We start from the raw sequence: 18,510 nt of genomic DNA, 5'->3' as shown, positions 1-18,510 counted from the left end.
GGGTAATTTTTTTTATAATTAATTATACAATTATTCACTAGTGATCAGTTAGTTAATAATCGCTCAATTATCTTGAATCAATCAGTCAATCTTAAATCCTCGTGACAGGGACATGGAGTTAGACAATACACACACACACAGTTCCTTTGATCACGGTGAAATTTATTAGATAACTGAGGTGAAATAAATGCGGTTAAACATCAAAGAAATAAACAATGCCTAAAAACAAGGAGCAAAGAACGAATATGTGGAGTTCTATTGTGGGAAGAATTTGATTCATAGGGAGAAAGAGAAATAATGAAAGCAGTTGCTGATACTCAGTTAAATTTGGCTATGAGTTTAAGGACTAAAGATAATGGATCAGCAGACTATTGGACATCACTGATCACAGAATGCCTTGGTTTGCCTTACTGTGTGTCGCTGGCCTGTCTTGGCCTGCTGCACGGGTCCCCACGCTAGCTGCCCGATTCCTGGCTCTCTGCTAGGGAATTTTCCGGAGGTTCTCCGTGTCTGAATGAAGAAAAACAGTCCAGTGTTGACCGTCCTCGGCCTGGCAGTTAGGCTGTTCTGGTTTGGATGTCCTTTGGGTTACTGCTGGCAAGGCGGGCCCACGTGGCTGGGTCCGGGCTTCGGTGGGAGCAGTGTAAGGTAGCTCGACGGAATAACTTAAAAGAACTTGGTCGTTCTTTAATTAAAGTAACTTAACGGTCTGATAACTTTTAACAAACAAACAAAAGAAAAAAAAAGCAAGTAAAGTTCCACATTTATTTGATATAAAATGAATAAATCCACACTGGTTTGTTCACGACAGTCCTTTTGTCAGTGGTTTAGCTCTGCTGGCTGAATTTGTTTTGTTGGACCTTAGCTGGATTTCTAGTGTGAGCAGGAGAACTTCCCCTGTTAGGCTTAACAGCGATTTCCCTTCGTGGTGTGGTGATTTAGGTGGCGGTGAACGTGGGTAGAGCTTTGCTGGGGAGCACCTCCGCGGCTGTGACGGGGTCACTGGCTTTCTGGTTGCCCTTTTTCACCCACTGGTTTCGAGTGCATAAGTACCCTCCACAATTAGCTGCACGAAGACGAGGGGGGAGTTGGCTAGATAGTCATTGTTGAAGTTAGCATGGGTATAGGGGGAGTCTGCTCAGGTAGCCCAGGGTTTTATCTGTAATGGAGGGCGTAGTGCATCATTTAAAACTGACACCTGCCGATATTGTCGTGCCAACGGTCATTGGAAGAATGATGCCCCGTGTTGAAAGTAGACAGGCTGTTTCTTCAACCATACAATTTAGACATACGCCATTTTAATGCCATGTGTTTCTTTTCCTATTCCTCTACTCTCTTTGTTTGTTTCCCTGTTCTTCCTCTTAAAGTGCTTGTCTGGTACTGAGGTTGCAGAACTGGTGTGATGGGAGAATGAAAAACACACAGACGTTACTGTTTCATTTATTTATTTTATTTTATTTTTTTTTATTTTTTAACACACACACACACACACACACACACACACACGCTTACCGTTTTATTTATTTTATTTTAAAAAAAATTTTAACACACACAAACACACACACGCTTACTGTTTTATTTATTTATTTTATTTTTAATATATTTTATTTTTTTAACACACACACGCTTACTGTTTTATTATTTTATTTAAATTTTTAATAGACATATTTTTTTTAAACACACACACACGCTTACTGTTTTTGTATTTATTTTATTTTTAATATATTTTTAGTTTTTTAAACACACACATACACACACACACACACACACACACACACACACACACACACATACACACACACACACATACACACACTTACTGTTTTATTTATTTATTTAATTTCAATTTTTAATATCTATATGTATTTTTGTTTAAACACACACACACACTTACTGTTTTATTTATTTATTTTATTTTTATATATTTTTTGTTTTTTAAACACGCACACATACACACACACGCTTACTATTTTATTTATTTTATTTTTAATATATTTTAATTTTTAACACACACACACACGCTTACAGTTTTATTTATTTTATTTTATTTTATTTTTAATATATTTTTTGCTTTTTAAACACACACACATACACACACTTACTGTTTTATTTTATTTTTAATATATATTTTTTTAACACACACACATGCTTACCGTTTTATTTATTTATTTTATTTTTAATATATTTTATTTTTTAACACACACACACACGCTTACTGTTTTTGTATTTATTTTATTTTTAATATCTTTTTAGTTTTTTAAACACGCACACACACACACACACACATACACACATACACACACTTACTGTTTTATTTTATTTTATTTTTAATATATTTTTTAACACACACACACGCTTACCATTTTCTTTCTTTATTTTATTTTAATTTTTAATACACATATTTTTTTTAAACACACACACACACGATTACTGTTTTTGTATTTATTTTATTTTTAATAGGTTTTTAGTTTTTTAAACACGCAAACACACACACACACACACACACACACATACACACACTTACTGTTTTATTTTATTTTTAATATATTTTAATTTTTAACACACACACATGCTTACCGTTTTATTTATTTATTTTATTTTTAATATATTTTTAGTTTTTTAAACACACACACACACTTACTGTTTTATTTTATTTTATTTTTAATATATATTTTTTTAACACTCACACATGCTTACCGTTTTATTTATTTATTTTATTTTTAACATATTTTTAGTTTTTTAAACACACACACACACACACACACACATACACACACTTACCGTTTTATTTATTTATTTATTTTTTTATATATTTTTAGTTTTTTAAACACACACACAAAGACACACACACATACACACACTTACTGTTTTATTTTATTTTATTTTTAATATATTTTTTAACACACACATGCTTACCATTTTATTTATTTATTTTATTTAAATTTTTAATATCTATATGTATTTTTGTTTAAACACACACACGTTTAGTGTTTTATTTATTTATTTTATTTTAATATATTTTTTGTTTTTAAACACACACACACACACGCTTACTATTTTATTTTTAATATATTTTATTTTTTAACACACACACATGCTTACCGTTTTATTTATTTATTTAATTTAAATTTTTAATATCTATATGTATTTTGTTTAAACACACACACACGCTTACTGTTTTGTATTATTTTATTTTAATATGTTTTTAGTTTTTTAAACACGCACACACACACACACACACACACACACACACACACATACACACACTTACTGTTTTATTTTATTTTTAATATATTTAAATTTTTAACACACACACATTCTTACCGTTTTATTTATTTATTTTATTTTAATATATTTTAGTTTTTTAAACACACACACACACACTTACTGTTTTATTTTATTTTATTTTTAATATATATTTTTTAACACACACACATGCTTACCGTTTTATTTATTTATTTTATTTTAACATATTTTTAGTTTTTTAAACACACACACACACACACACACACACACATACACACACTTACCGTTTAATTTATTTATTTATTTTTTATATATTTTTAGTTTTTTAAACACACACACAAGACACACACACACACACACATACGCACACTTACTGTTTTATTTATTTTATTTTCAATATATATTTTTTAACACACACACATGCTTACCATTTTATTTATTTATTTTATTTAAATTTTTAATATCTATATGTATTTTTGTTTAAACACACACACACGTTTAGTGTTTTATTTATTTATTTATTTTTAATATATTTTTTGTTTTTTAAACACACACACACACACGCTTACTATTTATTTTTAATATATTTTTATTTTTTAACACACACACATGCTTACCGTTTTATTTATTTATTTATTTAAATTTTTAATATCTATATGTATTTTTGTTTAAACACACACACACGCTTACTGTTTTATTTATTTATTTTATTTTTAATATATTTTTGTTTTTTAATCACACACACGCTCACATACACACACACACGCTTACTAATTTATTTATTTTATTTTTAATATATTTTAATTTTTAACACACAAACACACGCTTACTGTTTTATTATTTATTTATTTTATTTTATTTTTAATATATTTTAATTTGTAACACACACACACACACGCTTACTATTTTATTTTATTTTATTTTTAATATATTTTATTTTTTAACACACACACACATGCTTACCGTTTTATTTATTTATTTATTTAAATTTTAATATCTATATGTATTTTTGTTTAAACACACACACGTTTAGTGTTTTATTTATTTATTTTATTTTTAATATATTTTTATGTTGGACAGGAACTCTTTTGAAGTGAGCAGCATTGAGTTTGTCACTGTACTCATCTTCCGCGTGTTATAAATAAAGTTGGTTAAAAAGAAGCTGGTGTAAGTGCAGCCTGTTTCTCTGAGCACCGCGGTTGTCTTTTATGAATTCTCCTTCACATCTTTCCTTGACCTCATGACATTTTCATTTAGTTGTGATGGTTAAGAGTTAGGGACAAAGCTATACTGTGAGAGACAGAGAGAGCTCTCTGCTGGCTGTTGACTCCAGAGCGCCATCATGAGGTCAGTCTGTGTTTCTGTTTCTTTTGTATTTAATTCAAAGAAATCTCAACATCTACTGAACAAACTGATATTTTTGCACATGAATTTAAATACTTCCAGTAGTGGAGTGTAATTAAGTACATTTACAAGTTCATACAAAGATGATCTAGTTAGTAATCCTTTATGCTTCCTCATCTCTGTTGGGTCTGTGGTCACCTTTCCATCAGGGAGGCGGAGACACACCATTTGTTTTTTCAAAACAACTGACTTCTCTAAATTAAAGAAGGTGGATTGTGCATCTCAGAAATTTGAATATGAGGAAAAAGTTATTTTTATTTACATAATTTAAGTCAAAGTGAAACTTTCTAGCTTCATTCCACAAAGTGAAATATTTCAGGCCTTTTGTTGTTTTAATCTTGATCATTATGGCTTACAGCTCATGGAAATTAAAAATCCAGCCTTCACTCTCAGACACCTTTATTGATTAGTAAGTGGGGTTTTGCAGCGCTGTGCTTTTTGTTGGATGTATTTTACAAGAACGACGTGAAGAGAGCATGCACAGTTGTTTATATTGCTGTGTGTAGCCTGTAGAAGTAATCTTACTTAAATTAAGTAAATTACTTCTGTCCACAGAAATATAAACAATAGTGCTCTGTTCACTTCATTCTTACAGTTTGAGGTTTCACGGGCCTCAAGAGGTCTGCTCTTATTTTTTGTAATTTGACTAAAAACTATTTAAAAACAAAGTTTAGGCCAGTTTGAAGAAGAGTCTGCTACTATTACTTTAAACTATCATTGTTACAGTATTAAAAAAAACATAGTGTGCCTTTATAAAATCATTAAAAGGCTTGTACTGATACTTATTCCTTCGAATTATACTTATGAGCCCTTTTTAATTTTGTCATTCAATTCAGAGCAGTTAAATTAAAATGATATTTTAAAAATGATAAAAGTACTTAATACAACAGTTGTGTTTACAACAGCAAAACCAAAGGCTTTGCCATCGACGTCTCCAGGTCATTTTCCCGCGGCTTTAGCCCCGAATGTAACTCAACAACAGCAACAAAAATATTTTCCATGTTAATATGCAATAATCTTCATGATGCAGCCTGTCTCGCAGGTCTTCAAAGAGCGGAGGCTACTCGAAATAATGCGTTTTAGAAGAGCACGAGAGAGAGAGAGAGACAGAGAGAGCATTGCTCACAGCTTCAGGGCTTATCCGCGACTTGTGAATTGTCCCTGGCAAAATTGTAATCAATACATTTAATTATAAATGTTGTCGGTCAGTGTATTTGTTACACAAAGAGTAAAGTAGTGAGAGAACATCATGACACCTGTCCTCTGTGTCCTGCTGTCTCTCCCACTCGCTCAGAGACACTTTGCTCTGTTTGACTGTCTCTCTGCTCCAGGATGCTTCATTCCCTCTAAAGCGGATGTGATCTGCACTTTATCAGAAGTGCTGAAGTGAACATTAGTGTGGAATTGTGGTGATATTTCTGTCTGATCACAAGTGTTTTCAGTTTCGGTTTTCTCCCTCTGATGAACAGCAGTGAGCTCCTCTCATCCAGTAGGCTACAAGTCAAATTATTTATTTATATTGGCCGAACTGTTTTTTTAACGATCAAGCATCGGCCTATACTGACATTGGGCTGGTCCAATCACATCTCTTACCTCCAGTAAAAGCACAGCCAGAGATGTACAGGCAGCATCAGATACAAGCAGCTCAGACCCTAATGGAGGACTGAGTTAATGCTTAGCAAGGGAAGCTGGTGAGGCACATACTGACACATTTCATACACTTTAATCAAAAATATTATATCATTATTATGAAAACACATTCATAATAATTAATTATTTTAAATGCAAAACACATCCACCATCCTGATGAACAGCTGGAAAAATACTGTAGTAATTAGGAACACAAAAATTCAAATATCCAACAAGATGAAAGAGCTCACTGTACAGGCAGCACATCCACCCGACATTCATCTGTGGAGACATCTTTTGGAGGTGGGCTCACTGGGCTTAGAAATTTAAGCAAAGCACCTTGAGAGGAAAGAAGAAAGGGTTGTATGGTAACCTAGCTTTTCATATTTATTTATTTAGATGATTAGAGAGAACAAATTAACAAAGTTCACAACCACAAATGCTTTCATGAAACAGCATTTACCTAAATGGCAACACCTAGTTTATATTTTCATTTTGTACACTGAAATGAGTTGTAGCCAACATGGCACATTCAAAGCATTAAGCTTATCTGCCGTGCGTGTATGAATTAGGCAGAAGCTAACTTTATTTTTCTTATTTAGCAGTAGAGAGTTTTAGCACAGTTTACAGCCACCAATGCTGCGAAACATAAAACATTCTTTTCCCCCAGCTGTTGGCAACATCCTGCCTTACGGTAACTTTTTTAGAGTCAGCATGAACGATGCTGAGCTTCAATTCTCAGAAAAAAAGAGCCGCAAAGATCTCAGAGCAGTGAAATATCATCTTATCTGTGTTCTTCAGCAGCTGCTACAGTATCACCATATTGCACCATGGACATCAGGAGTCAGATTCTGGTGGGAGAGGAGTTTGACTCTTCACCTGTCTGTTCATGTGTGCTGTCAAACATCACCATGGATCCTGTCTGTTTTCTAATAAACACTATCTGAAGAAAACAAGTTGCATCATTGCAAACATTTATCTTAACTAACAATCTTCACACCTTCAGCTTCCTCTTCTTCTTCTTTTCGCTTGGTGAAACACGTCATTGTCACAAATAGACCTGAATGAACAAAGTGTGAACTCTGATGGCTGCATCTCATGTTGCTGATCAAGAATTTGGGGTCTCTGTCAGTCACTGTGGATGAGAGAAAACTACATTTCAAAAATGTAAAAGTGAAAATTGTAACAGAGTTTTTGGCTGTTTGGACATCGACAAGAAATTCAGAGAGACTGAAATCTAAAACAGACTAAAAGCCACTATGAGGAAGTGACATCATCCTAACCACAGGAAGTAGCTGCAGCGTCTCTCTACTAAAGCACTAGTTTAGAAACTCAGACAGTTCTGAGCACGAGAACAAGAGACAGAAGAAGGAGAGACTCAGAGAATCATGATGGTTGAGTTCAAATGGATTTCTTTATTTCTTACAGCGGTGCTTCAGTTTACAGGTAAGAATACATATATCACATATATAAATGGAAGGCACATTGTAAAAAATAACTTGATCAATATTATTAAAGATTCTTTATTAGCTACATTTGATTTAACTAAGAAAACCAAATCTGTTGTTTCTAATGTGGTGAGTTTAGTGAACTCTTGGAAACTAAGGATAAAGAAATAATCGTCACTAACTATGAACATAACAGACATTTTCTCATTTCACTTTATTTTTCATCATTTTCTCAACAGCAGCAGCTGAAAAACTTCCCCCCTCCTTCACTGTCAGAGTTGGAGATGACGTCACTTTGCCTTGTGAAAATGTGATAGACGGTCAGCAAGAATGTGAAAATACTACATGGCTCTTTAGTGGTTCAGGAAGCAGATCAGCAGTAGAGCTGGTTGATTTTTGGCAGATTGTTGAAAAGGCCAAAGCTAAATCAGACAGACTGAGTGTTACAGAGAACTGTTCTCTGGTTATAAAGAAGGTCACAGTCGATGATGTTGGTCGTTATTACTGTCAACAGTTCATATCAGGACAACAACAAGTTCCAGACTCTCAGGTTTATCTGTCTGTTATTACCAGTGAGTATTTCCATCATAATGTTTTCAGCTCAAACTGTCTTGTTAGAACAATATACTGAAACATTACAATAATTATGATCACAGTGATGAAGTTAACTTTACTCTTGTTGTCTTTCTCTCACAATATCTCCATCTTCACCAGTGACTGAACGTAAGGACGCTGATAAGATGACGTTAACCTGTTCTGTGTTGAAACATGGACAGTTCTGTAGACACACAGTGAAGTGGCTGTATGAGGGTAAAGATGTGGACAAAGATAACAAAGACATGAAGACATCACAGTCTGTCTGCTACGCCGCTGTGTCTTTCCTGGATTCTAATTTTAGTAACAAATCAAAGTCTAACTTGAAGTGTGAAGTGACAGATGGTGACTCTGGAAAAGTGCAGCTGTTCACCTTCAGCCCTCAGTCCTCAGGTGAGAAAACAGGTGAGAATATGCTGAGCTGGTGTGCGTTTCCCGAACAACCACGTAAGGTAGCATTGAACTATCTAAACTAACAAACATCTGAAATACGACCGTTTCCCTAAACTGTCATACTTTGAACTAATTAGTTTGAGCCAACGTAGGTCGAACTAACATGTTTCCAGGTGTTTCGTCTGACTTTCACAGCACGAAACTCACAAAACGTCATATTCTGTCTAAATATGTCAGTTGTGACCGATATTAAGTGACATTATTTTGCTAACTTATTATTTAGGCTTTTATATTATTGTCGTACCGTCAACAACAAGAAAATCGACAATAGTGTTGAGATGACTAAAACCACCAAAACATTTGTTTATATGATGACTTTTTAAGATGACATCATTCTTTCTCATTTAGTGACAGCAGGTGGTAAACATGAGGTATTTTCTAACTCAACAGTTTCTTGGGTTGTGTTATTTCATTCATGCAGGTGACGCACAAACAACAACAACAACTGAAAACACAAAATCCGTTACAGCCACAACAACAACCAATGATGCTTCAACAAAACTACAAGGTAGTAACTCATCTTTCTCTAGAGTCTCTGTCTTCCTGTCAGCCTCTTTCTCTTCCTGTACTGAACTAAAAACAACCTTTTATTGATTTTTTGTTGATTAAAGCCAGTCATCAAAGTATAAGTCAGAAAATGGAAAGTGATTACATTCTCTCTCTCTCTCTCTGTCCTCTTCTGGAGTCTAAAGTCTGAATGTCAGAGCGACGCTCGGCTGTGGGTGGAGATATTCTCTTATTCAGTCAGTCTCACTCAGTTGTTGTTGCTCAATCCACAAGATCCACTGCTGCTCACAAATCAGACGACTACATTCACAGTTAGCAAAGACATGCAGGAAAACTGTGAGCTGATGAAAGTCTGTGATTCGTTGCTACTTTAGCTGCAGGATTTCAAACAGAACTGAACTGTGCAGTCAAAATGTTTCTAATGTTTTCAGAATCGTTCTGGAGGTTCATCATTGTGTCTGTGGGTTTAGCAGCACTCATAATAATTGTTGTGGCAGTCAACATCTGGACAAGAACTAAAGGTGAGAACATTCACAGATGAAACTCAGAAACAGGAAGTTTTGATAAAGCTGGATTTTCACTGTGGAAACTAAAGTCGACTCTTTCTCTTTTCTTTTCAGGGACAAAAACACAGATGGATGAAAACACAGTGAGTTTATAATGTTTTTACAGTTGGTACTTTACACAGCAAACCAGTGTTTGTGACATCTGTTCTTCATTCTGAAGTGTAGATATAGATAGAAGAAGACAAACAGAAACAGGAATCACTGAGTTGTACTGAAGTGGCCGTAGCAGCAAAGTTCACAGGATTCATTGCATATAAAATTAAAATAAAAGAATATTACAATAAAAATTTTAAAATGACCTACAAGTAAAGTGGATGTAAGTGTTATATCAATATGACAATTTAAGTACAACACCAACACAAACTACAGCCTCCAAAGACGCCATAGATCTGAATCAACACGTCTTTGACACAGTGTCAATACAAACTGAACATTATTCCAGATTAAAGGGTCAGTTCACCTAAATTACATCACATCATGCAGTATTTTCTCACTTAACCTCTAGCAGCTTTAAACAACACAGATAGTTTAGTTTTATTTCCAAAAACAACGTCCACGTTACTGTACTACTATAAAATCTAGTTCCAATGCAAACTGTCCAGCAGCCAGTCAGATAAAGATCATTTATAAAACTGTGCGTAGAAACCTCACTAACAGTGTGCGTGCGCCCAAAAGCCAAAAATGGTGTACGCCAAAAAATATTCAGACTTATAAAACCGTGCGTACGCACAGTTGTAAGCTAGTTCCCTTTACAAATCACAACCAACTTGAAATGTGGCGCATAGGGAGCTCCATGTCCGACCCTTCAAACGCCCATAGTTGCCTGTGAATGGTCAGTGAAACGCCCCTCGTTAATATTAATACGTCCTGACTGCAGGAAGAAAAGGAGGCAAATTCTGACAGTGAAGCTACAAAAGGAGATTTAACTCAGTGTGACACTGATGTTCCTTTGGTGAAGCTGAAGCTTGTTGTTTGGTGGGTAAAAAACGCACTTTCACGCACCGGAGGAAAGGGGGCGCCGGAGCTCCACCCCTTTATAACCAATCTGCAGGAAGGGGCCTCCCTCTTGAGTAGTGACGTCGCTGGCTGGGGATGACCCAGGTACCCAAGATCCCCCCGTTTGAAAAGAGAGTAAACCAAATGCATTCCACCTGTGTTTAAACATTTATTTAGGCGACACAAACAGTCCACTCCCTTAACGAGGCTGGCGATGAGTTAAAAGAAATAGCCGGTGACTTGTTGTAAATGACAATAAAATAGTGTTATTTTTCCATAATGTGTTTTTACAAGCAGCGCATCACATCCACACGCTGGCGCTCAGCGTTTGGCTCGATAAGGAAACGAACATGTGATTACAACACATGAAACTCTGCTCTCCTATTTGCTCGACTGACGCACTGAAGACGGCATCAATTTAAATATAATTTGTCCTCCTGTTCACCTTATTTATGAGAATAAATTCAATGCATGCAAGTAGGCGTATTAATTAATATGATTCCTGATTAAAGTGTCCAACATATTTGAGGTGTTCTCTTGCAGAAACAGAATCTCTGTTTGTGTTTATTATCCTCAGTCATGGTTCTTTTGTGCGCCGCAAATTATCTTAAATTATGTTTTTTATTGCGCACTTCAGGGGAAATCAATCAAAGGAGTGTGTGATTATTTAGAAAGGCTTTAAGCCTATACTACTCAGAGGTAATATTTCTATATATGCTACACAGTAGTAGGCCTTCATTTCAAACAGTTTCATCCTTCTGCCATGTTTCTCATTTCTCCTCTTTCAGAGTTTACTTACGGGACGCACATTTTCCCATCAAGTTTGTTTTTTACAGATCACAACCTTTGCTTGGGAAGTGGCGTGCGCACGTTTCCAGCCCTGTTTATTACGTACGCACCATTATAAATGAGACCCCAGATCTGACAGTAACTAATGGTGCGTTCAGGGTCTGCTGACTGTGAACTGTGGTTCACAGTTCAGTTCAGTTTCAAAACATCAGCAGTAAACCGGGAGGAACATTTTGGATTTGGGGTACCACATAAACACTCTCTCTCTGGTCAGTCAGCTGCAGGAACATGTGACAGTTTGGGGTAGCCTACTTTATATTGTTACGTCCCAAGGTCTAGGGGTGTCCTGGAGGTAACATAAATGTGTGGCCTCCCACTCTTCCCATTCCCAAACAAGGCCAGTACACAACAAATACAATTTAGCAGTTTTTATTATACCTCGGAGATGAGCAGTGCCCAAAACAACAACCAAAACACTAAGAAAAAACCTAAATCTTTCCTAAACCCAAAACCAAAAGGTAAAGAAAAGACAAAGCTCTAAAACTAGGCTTCTAAGTCCAAAAACAGGAGAAAACGGTGCAAACAAAAGAAAGGGCTTCTCACTCCTACTCACTGCTAGTAGCTGACACAATATAGCTACAACAAAAGGAAATTGCTTCCTAGAAACAAAAATGGCAAAGCCAACAAAACCAGGTTGTCATAAGACAATCAGAAGGACTACGTTACTACTTACAATCTAAGTAGTATATAGTCACAACCGTTCACTATGTACAATAAACACAGACATAGCACACAGTCCTCAGGCAGGTTGGGAATGGCAGAGAGAGGGGCAGAGTTCCTGTCCGTAGGGCTTAAGATGGCTGCTGTCATCCAGATGCCCAATCAGGAGGCTCCAATCAGCTCAACCAGACCAATCCAGTGTGTCCACCTGTTCTCCAGTACCTGCATACACTCACACACACTCTAATGGAGGATAACAGCTGACAGTGCCAGGAGAGATAAACAACAAAATATGACCCCAGGGTCATAACACCTCCCCACCCAAGATCAAACATTTTCCTCTTAAGAAAAAGGTTTGATTCAATGAGACCTAGAGAGAGCATCAGCCATAACATTTTCTAAACCCTTTTTGTAACGAACCTCAATATTAAAGTCCTGCAGTAATAGGGACCAGCGCATGAGACGCTGGTTGCTATTTTGCATTCGAGTCAAGAACACCAGGGGGTTGTGGTCAGAGAAGACGATGGCTGGCACATGGCTAGACCCAAGGTACACTTCAAAGTGTTGTAATGCTAACAGCAATGATAAGGCCTCCTTCTCAATGGTGCTGTAATGCAGCTGGTGTCTTTTGAACTTTTTGGAAAAGTAGCAAATGGGGTGATCAATGCCTCGCACATCCTCCTGCAGGAGCACTGCACCCGCACCAAGCGCACTGGCATCTACTTCCAGCTTAAATGGACGAGTGAAGTTTGGGGCGGCGAGCACAGGCTCACTGCAGAGGAGAACTTTGGCAGCCTCGAAAGCCATCTGACATTCTTCTGACCACTGGAAAAGAGTTTTGGGACTTGCCAAACTGGTTAAAGGAGCTACCACATCAGCAAAGTTTTTGCAGAACGCACGGTAGTACCCAGCCATCCCCAGAAAACGACGGAGCTCACGACGTGTCTGAGGAGCTGGAAATCTAAGATTGCCTGTACTTTGGCAGTAACTGGGCAGACACGACCTTGACCTACTTTTTACCTAAGTAGGTAACAACAGCCTTCCCGAACTCACATTTAGCCAGATTGAGTGTAAGGGAAGCAGCGCACAAGCGTTCAAAAATCACTCTGAGGGTCCTCATGTGATCAGACCAAGTTGACGAATAGGCCACGATGTCATCCAAATAAACTTCACAATTTGCAACCCCACATAGGACTGTATTCATCAACCGCTGGAAAGTTGCAGGGGCATTTCTCAGACCGAATGGCATGACTGTATACTGGAGGAAATGATCCGGAGTGACGAAGGCACTTATGTCAGAGGCGCGTTGAGTAAGTGGGACCTGCCAGTAGCCTTTTAGTAGGTCCAATTTGGTGACATATTTTGCTGACCCTACTCGATCCACACAGTCATCCATGCGTGGAAGTGGAAAAGAATCTGGTTTGGTAACAGCATTGACTTTTCGATAATCATTGCAAAAACGTGGGGTCTGGTCAGGTTTGGGGACCAGCAGTGAAGGGGAACTCCAGGAACTACTACTGGGGACAGCAAAACCGTGGTCAAGGAGGTACTTTACCTCCTGCTGCATTAATGCACGTTTTGTTGGATTGACACGATATGCATGCTGTTTTATGGGTTGATGATCGCCTACATCAACATCATGACTTAGCACATTGGTCTGCATGGGAATGTCCCCGAAAAGAGTTGGATGAGCCTTAATGAGCTCACTAACATCAGTCCTAGCAGAATCAGACAGATGCACCAAATGTGTGTCTAAGTCTGTCAATATTTCAGAGTTTCTAAGGCGCACACTGGAAACAGAACTACGCCGGTCATCCAGCCCATCATCACTGGGACTGTATGTAACGACTGACACTAAGGCCATAGGTGCAACCACGAGGGGTGAACTAACAGAATTATTACGGTCAACATAGGTTTTAAGCATGTTGACATGACACACACGAGTTTTCCTTCTACGATCAGGGGTCCGGATTACATAATCCGTGTCACTAAGTTTACGATCGACCACATAAGGACCAGAAAACTTTGCTTGCAAACCAGAACCAACGACAGGTAACAGAACTAGTACGCGCTCACCGGACTGAAAGATACGCACCACAGACTTTTTGTCATAAGTAACTTTCATTTTTGTCTGGGCACTTGAGAGTGTGTCACGGGCAACATCACACGCATGATGTAGCCTCTCCCTGAACGAACTAACGTAGTCCAGAATATTGTCACTAGGGCTAGTGGTACCTGAGAGCCACTTCTCTCTCAGTAGGCGTAATGGGCCTCGCACAGTGTGACCGAAAACTAGATCAGCCGGGCTAAAACCTAAGGATTCCTGTGACGTTTCTCTCACAGCAAACAACAACAGCGGCAACCCCTCATCCCACTCACTGTTTGACTCAGTGCAAAACTTGCGCAGCATGCCTTTTAGAGTTTGGTGAAATCTCTCTAATGCGCCCTGGCTTTCTGGATGGTAAGCGCTGGAGGTATTGTGTGCCACATGTAACTCTGCCATAACCTGGGCGAAGATTTTGGACATAAAGTTTGATCCCTGGTCACTTTGGATGCGTTTAGGAAGACCAAAAGTGGAGAAAAACTTAACAAGTGCTTTCACAATGACACGGGCCTTCAATGAGCGCAACGGAATGGCTTCAGGGTAACGAGTGGCAGAACACATAATGGTGAGGACATACTGGTTACCGGACTTTGTTTTAGGTAAAGGACCAACGCAGTCAACAATAACGTGCTCAAAAGGTTCTCCGACGACAGGAATGGGCCTTAATGGAGCAGGAGGAATCACCTGATTCGGTTTACCTGAGACCTGACAGGTGTGGCACGATCGACAGAATTTTACCACATCTGATTTAAGTCCAGGCCAGAAGAAATAACGAAGCACACGATTGTACGTTTTCCTTATGCCTAAGTGGCCGGACATGCAATGGTCATGGGCCAAACTTAAGACCTGAGATCGGAATGCCTGTGGCACTACAATTTGGGACACTGACTCGTGCGTACTACCAGAGCTTGGAGACCAGTGCCGCAGAAGAACACCATCCTCAACCAGGTAGGACACAGACTTTTCACATGATTGGCTTTCTGCAAGAGAAAAGCAAGAGGTTAAGCTAGAGTCAGCTTTCTGTGCTCTGATCAGCTGCTCTTTATCTACAGCAAGGGTTAGGTTTTGATAATCAGGCTGAAGCTCCACACAGATAGGTGCATTTTCTCTACAATCGTGATGGGAGCTTGTTGGATCAGAGCCGCTCATGAAAGAGTCGCTAAGATCCACCAAGTCGCCAAGCTTTTGTGCTTGAGCACGGGTTACAACACAAACAGGAAACAACGGGGTCAAGTCAGGCACCCCAGTGTCGGGAACGCATTCATCCGCAATCGGATGTTCGATCACCTCGGGAGATGGGAAAACTTTACCGCCAGCCAAATCGTTACCGAGGATTAAGTCTATACCGGCTATCGGCAACTGAGGGCGCATAGCAATTCTAAATTTCCCGGACACAAATCTGGAGAACAACTGAATGAAGTGCAACGGCGCCCGCACTGCACACATTTTGACTCCCCATGCCAACACGTCTGCACCACAATAGGTCTCAGCTGAGAGAGGTAAAACACCATCACGGATCAGTGATTGTTTGGCTCCAGTATCCCGCAGGATAGTGATAGGGATTTGTTTTTCCTCACCCACCAGAGAAACAAAACCCTGTGACACAAATGGCCTAAAAGCCTCGTCAATGTGGTCTTTTTGAGCATTAACCAGATTCAACTTTTTGTGGGGTGAAGTGTGGATGAGCCCTATTGGTGAGGGTGTTTTGGCATTCATACTGTGCTCCTTCCTTTTAAGAGAAGGGCAGGCAGCGATGAGGTGTCCTTGCTCATGACAGTAAAAACACTCCCGACTTTCTGTGGTGGCAGTGGGGTTACGACGATAACTCATAGGAGAGTTACCCTTACGGTCAACTGAGGTCGGCTCCCGACGAACAAATTTATGAGTTAGGGTAAACTCATCCGCCAGTACAGCGGCAGCAGCAAGGGAAGTGACTTTTTGTTCATTTAAATACATGACAATTTTCTCTGGGAGCCGATTCTTAAATTCCTCCAACAACACAAGTTCCCGCAGATCCAATAACGTTGCTATCTTACTGGCCTGACACCATTTATCAAAAAGAGTACCTTTCTCTCTTGCAAACTCTACATACGTCTGGGTGGCAGTTTTTTCACAAGCTCTAAATTTTTGCCTATATGCTTCTGGCACTAACTCATAGGCACGAAGGACAGTGGTTTTAACAACATCATAATTCAAACTGTCTTCAATGGACAGAGAGGTACAGACTTCCTGAGCTTTGCCTATTAACTTACATTGGAGTAACAGAGGCCACACTCTCTTTGGCCAATCCAGTGTAGCAGCAATACGTTCAAAAGCATTGAAAAAGCAGTCTACCTCAGACTCTCTAAATGGTGGAACTAATGCAATGTGCCTACTCACGTCAAAGCTGTCTTGGGGTCTTGGAGTGGGTGATGGTGAGGTAGGAGAACTGGCAGATGTAGCGGCTCCCCGCTCTATCTCCAGAACTCTTATCTTTAAATGCATGGCTTGCACCTCCAACTCCCGATTTCTCACCTCTGCCTCTTTTATCTGCAGCGTTAGCCTCAGCTCTTCTGCAGTCGGGCTCGTCTGAGCTGCAAGGCCTTGGGGAGGTATTATTTGGAGTGGGGTAACAATACCAGCACGATCACCCGGATCCCCCTCTGTAGGAGTTAACTCCCCAAACAAACCCCTTTCAGTCAGCTTTAAGCATAGGAGCTCCTTTAACTCCTGCTTCTTAAGACTGAGTGGAAACTGCACGTCAAAAAAGTTCCCCACTAAAATCAGGTCAGTCTTCTTACATTTATCCAACTTATCAATCGACGGACTAGTAGCAAAATCCTCTAATTTAAACTCCATTTTGCCACCACTACAAAAGAAAACTGCCAACCACACGGATAGAGACACAAGAAACAACTTACCTAACCTACCTAATTCGATGACAAAGAACACGAGCAAGAACGGACGAGCCCCCAATTTATGTTACGTCCCAAGGTCTAGGGGTGTCCTGGAGGTAACATAAATGTGTGGCCTCCCACTCTTCCCATTCCCAAACAAGGCCAGTACACAACAAATACAATTTAGCAGTTTTTATTATACCTCGGAGATGAGCAGTGCCCAAAACAACAACCAAAACACTAAGAAAAACCTAAATCTTTCCTAAACCCAAAACCAAAAGGTAAAGAAAAGACAAAGCTCTAAAACTAGGCTTCTAAGTCCAAAAACAGGAGAAAATGGTGCAAACAAAAGAAAGGGCTTCTCACTCCTACTCACTGCTAGTAGCTGACACAATATAGCTACAACAAAAGGAAATTGCTTCCTAGAAACAAAAATGGCAAAGCCAACAAAACCAGGTTGTCATAAGACAATCAGAAGGACTACGTTACTACTTACAATCTAAGTAGTATATAGTCACAACCGTTCACTATGTACAATAAACACAGACATAGCACACAGTCCTCAGGCAGGTTGGGAATGGCAGAGAGAGGGGCAGAGTTCCTGTCCGTAGGGCTTAAGATGGCTGCTGTCATCCAGATGCCCAATCAGGAGGCTCCAATCAGCTCAACCAGACCAATCCAGTGTGTCCACCTGTTCTCCAGTACCTGCATACACTCACACACACACTCTAATGGAGGATAACAGCTGACAGTGCCAGGAGAGATAAACAACAAAATATGACCCCAGGGTCATAACAATATTTACTCATATATTTATTTATTTTACTTTAATGAATTAGTTAATTTCCTTCTGCGTGTCCTTTGTTACCACAGAAACACTTCCTCTCTCAGTGGCAGAAACATGTAACAGTAGCTGACGGTGCGTTCAGGTGCTGTCAGGTTATTTCTTATCTCCTTGTGTTAAATGTGGGTCAGTGATGTGAAAGTTGTCAGTTAAAGTGTGTCAGAGTGAGGGTTTGTTTGTGTTTCACAGGTGAATAATGATGAAGATGAAGATGATGGTGTGGTGAACTATGAAAACGATGGAGACCCTTCTGCCTCTGTCAGACTCCACTGATCAACAACTTCCATATCAACATCAGCTCATCAGAGAAAAGACTCCACTGCAGTTAAATAAC

The 18,510-nt window shown here is 38.7% G+C and overlaps 1 long non-coding RNA gene across 1 annotated transcript; it reads left to right on the top strand.

Annotated features, from left to right (window-relative positions):
- The first annotated feature begins 9,768 nt into the window (after positions 1–9,768).
- Positions 9,769–18,355, top strand: LOC119912805. The gene is made up of 3 exons (XR_005446257.1): positions 9,769–9,802; positions 9,902–9,930; positions 18,206–18,355. It is a non-coding gene; the product is annotated as an uncharacterized LOC119912805 (long non-coding RNA).
- Positions 18,356–18,510: the final 155 nt, after the last annotated feature.

This window comes from Micropterus salmoides, unplaced genomic scaffold (assembly GCF_014851395.1).
Source record: "Micropterus salmoides isolate LMB-PRFRI ecotype aquatic unplaced genomic scaffold, ASM1485139v1 Ms_hic_scaffold_2, whole genome shotgun sequence".
Taxonomy (NCBI): Eukaryota; Metazoa; Chordata; class Actinopteri; order Centrarchiformes; family Centrarchidae; genus Micropterus; species Micropterus salmoides.
The sequence above is the reverse complement of the archived record's forward strand: the minus strand, read 5'-3'. Positions and strand labels throughout refer to the sequence as shown.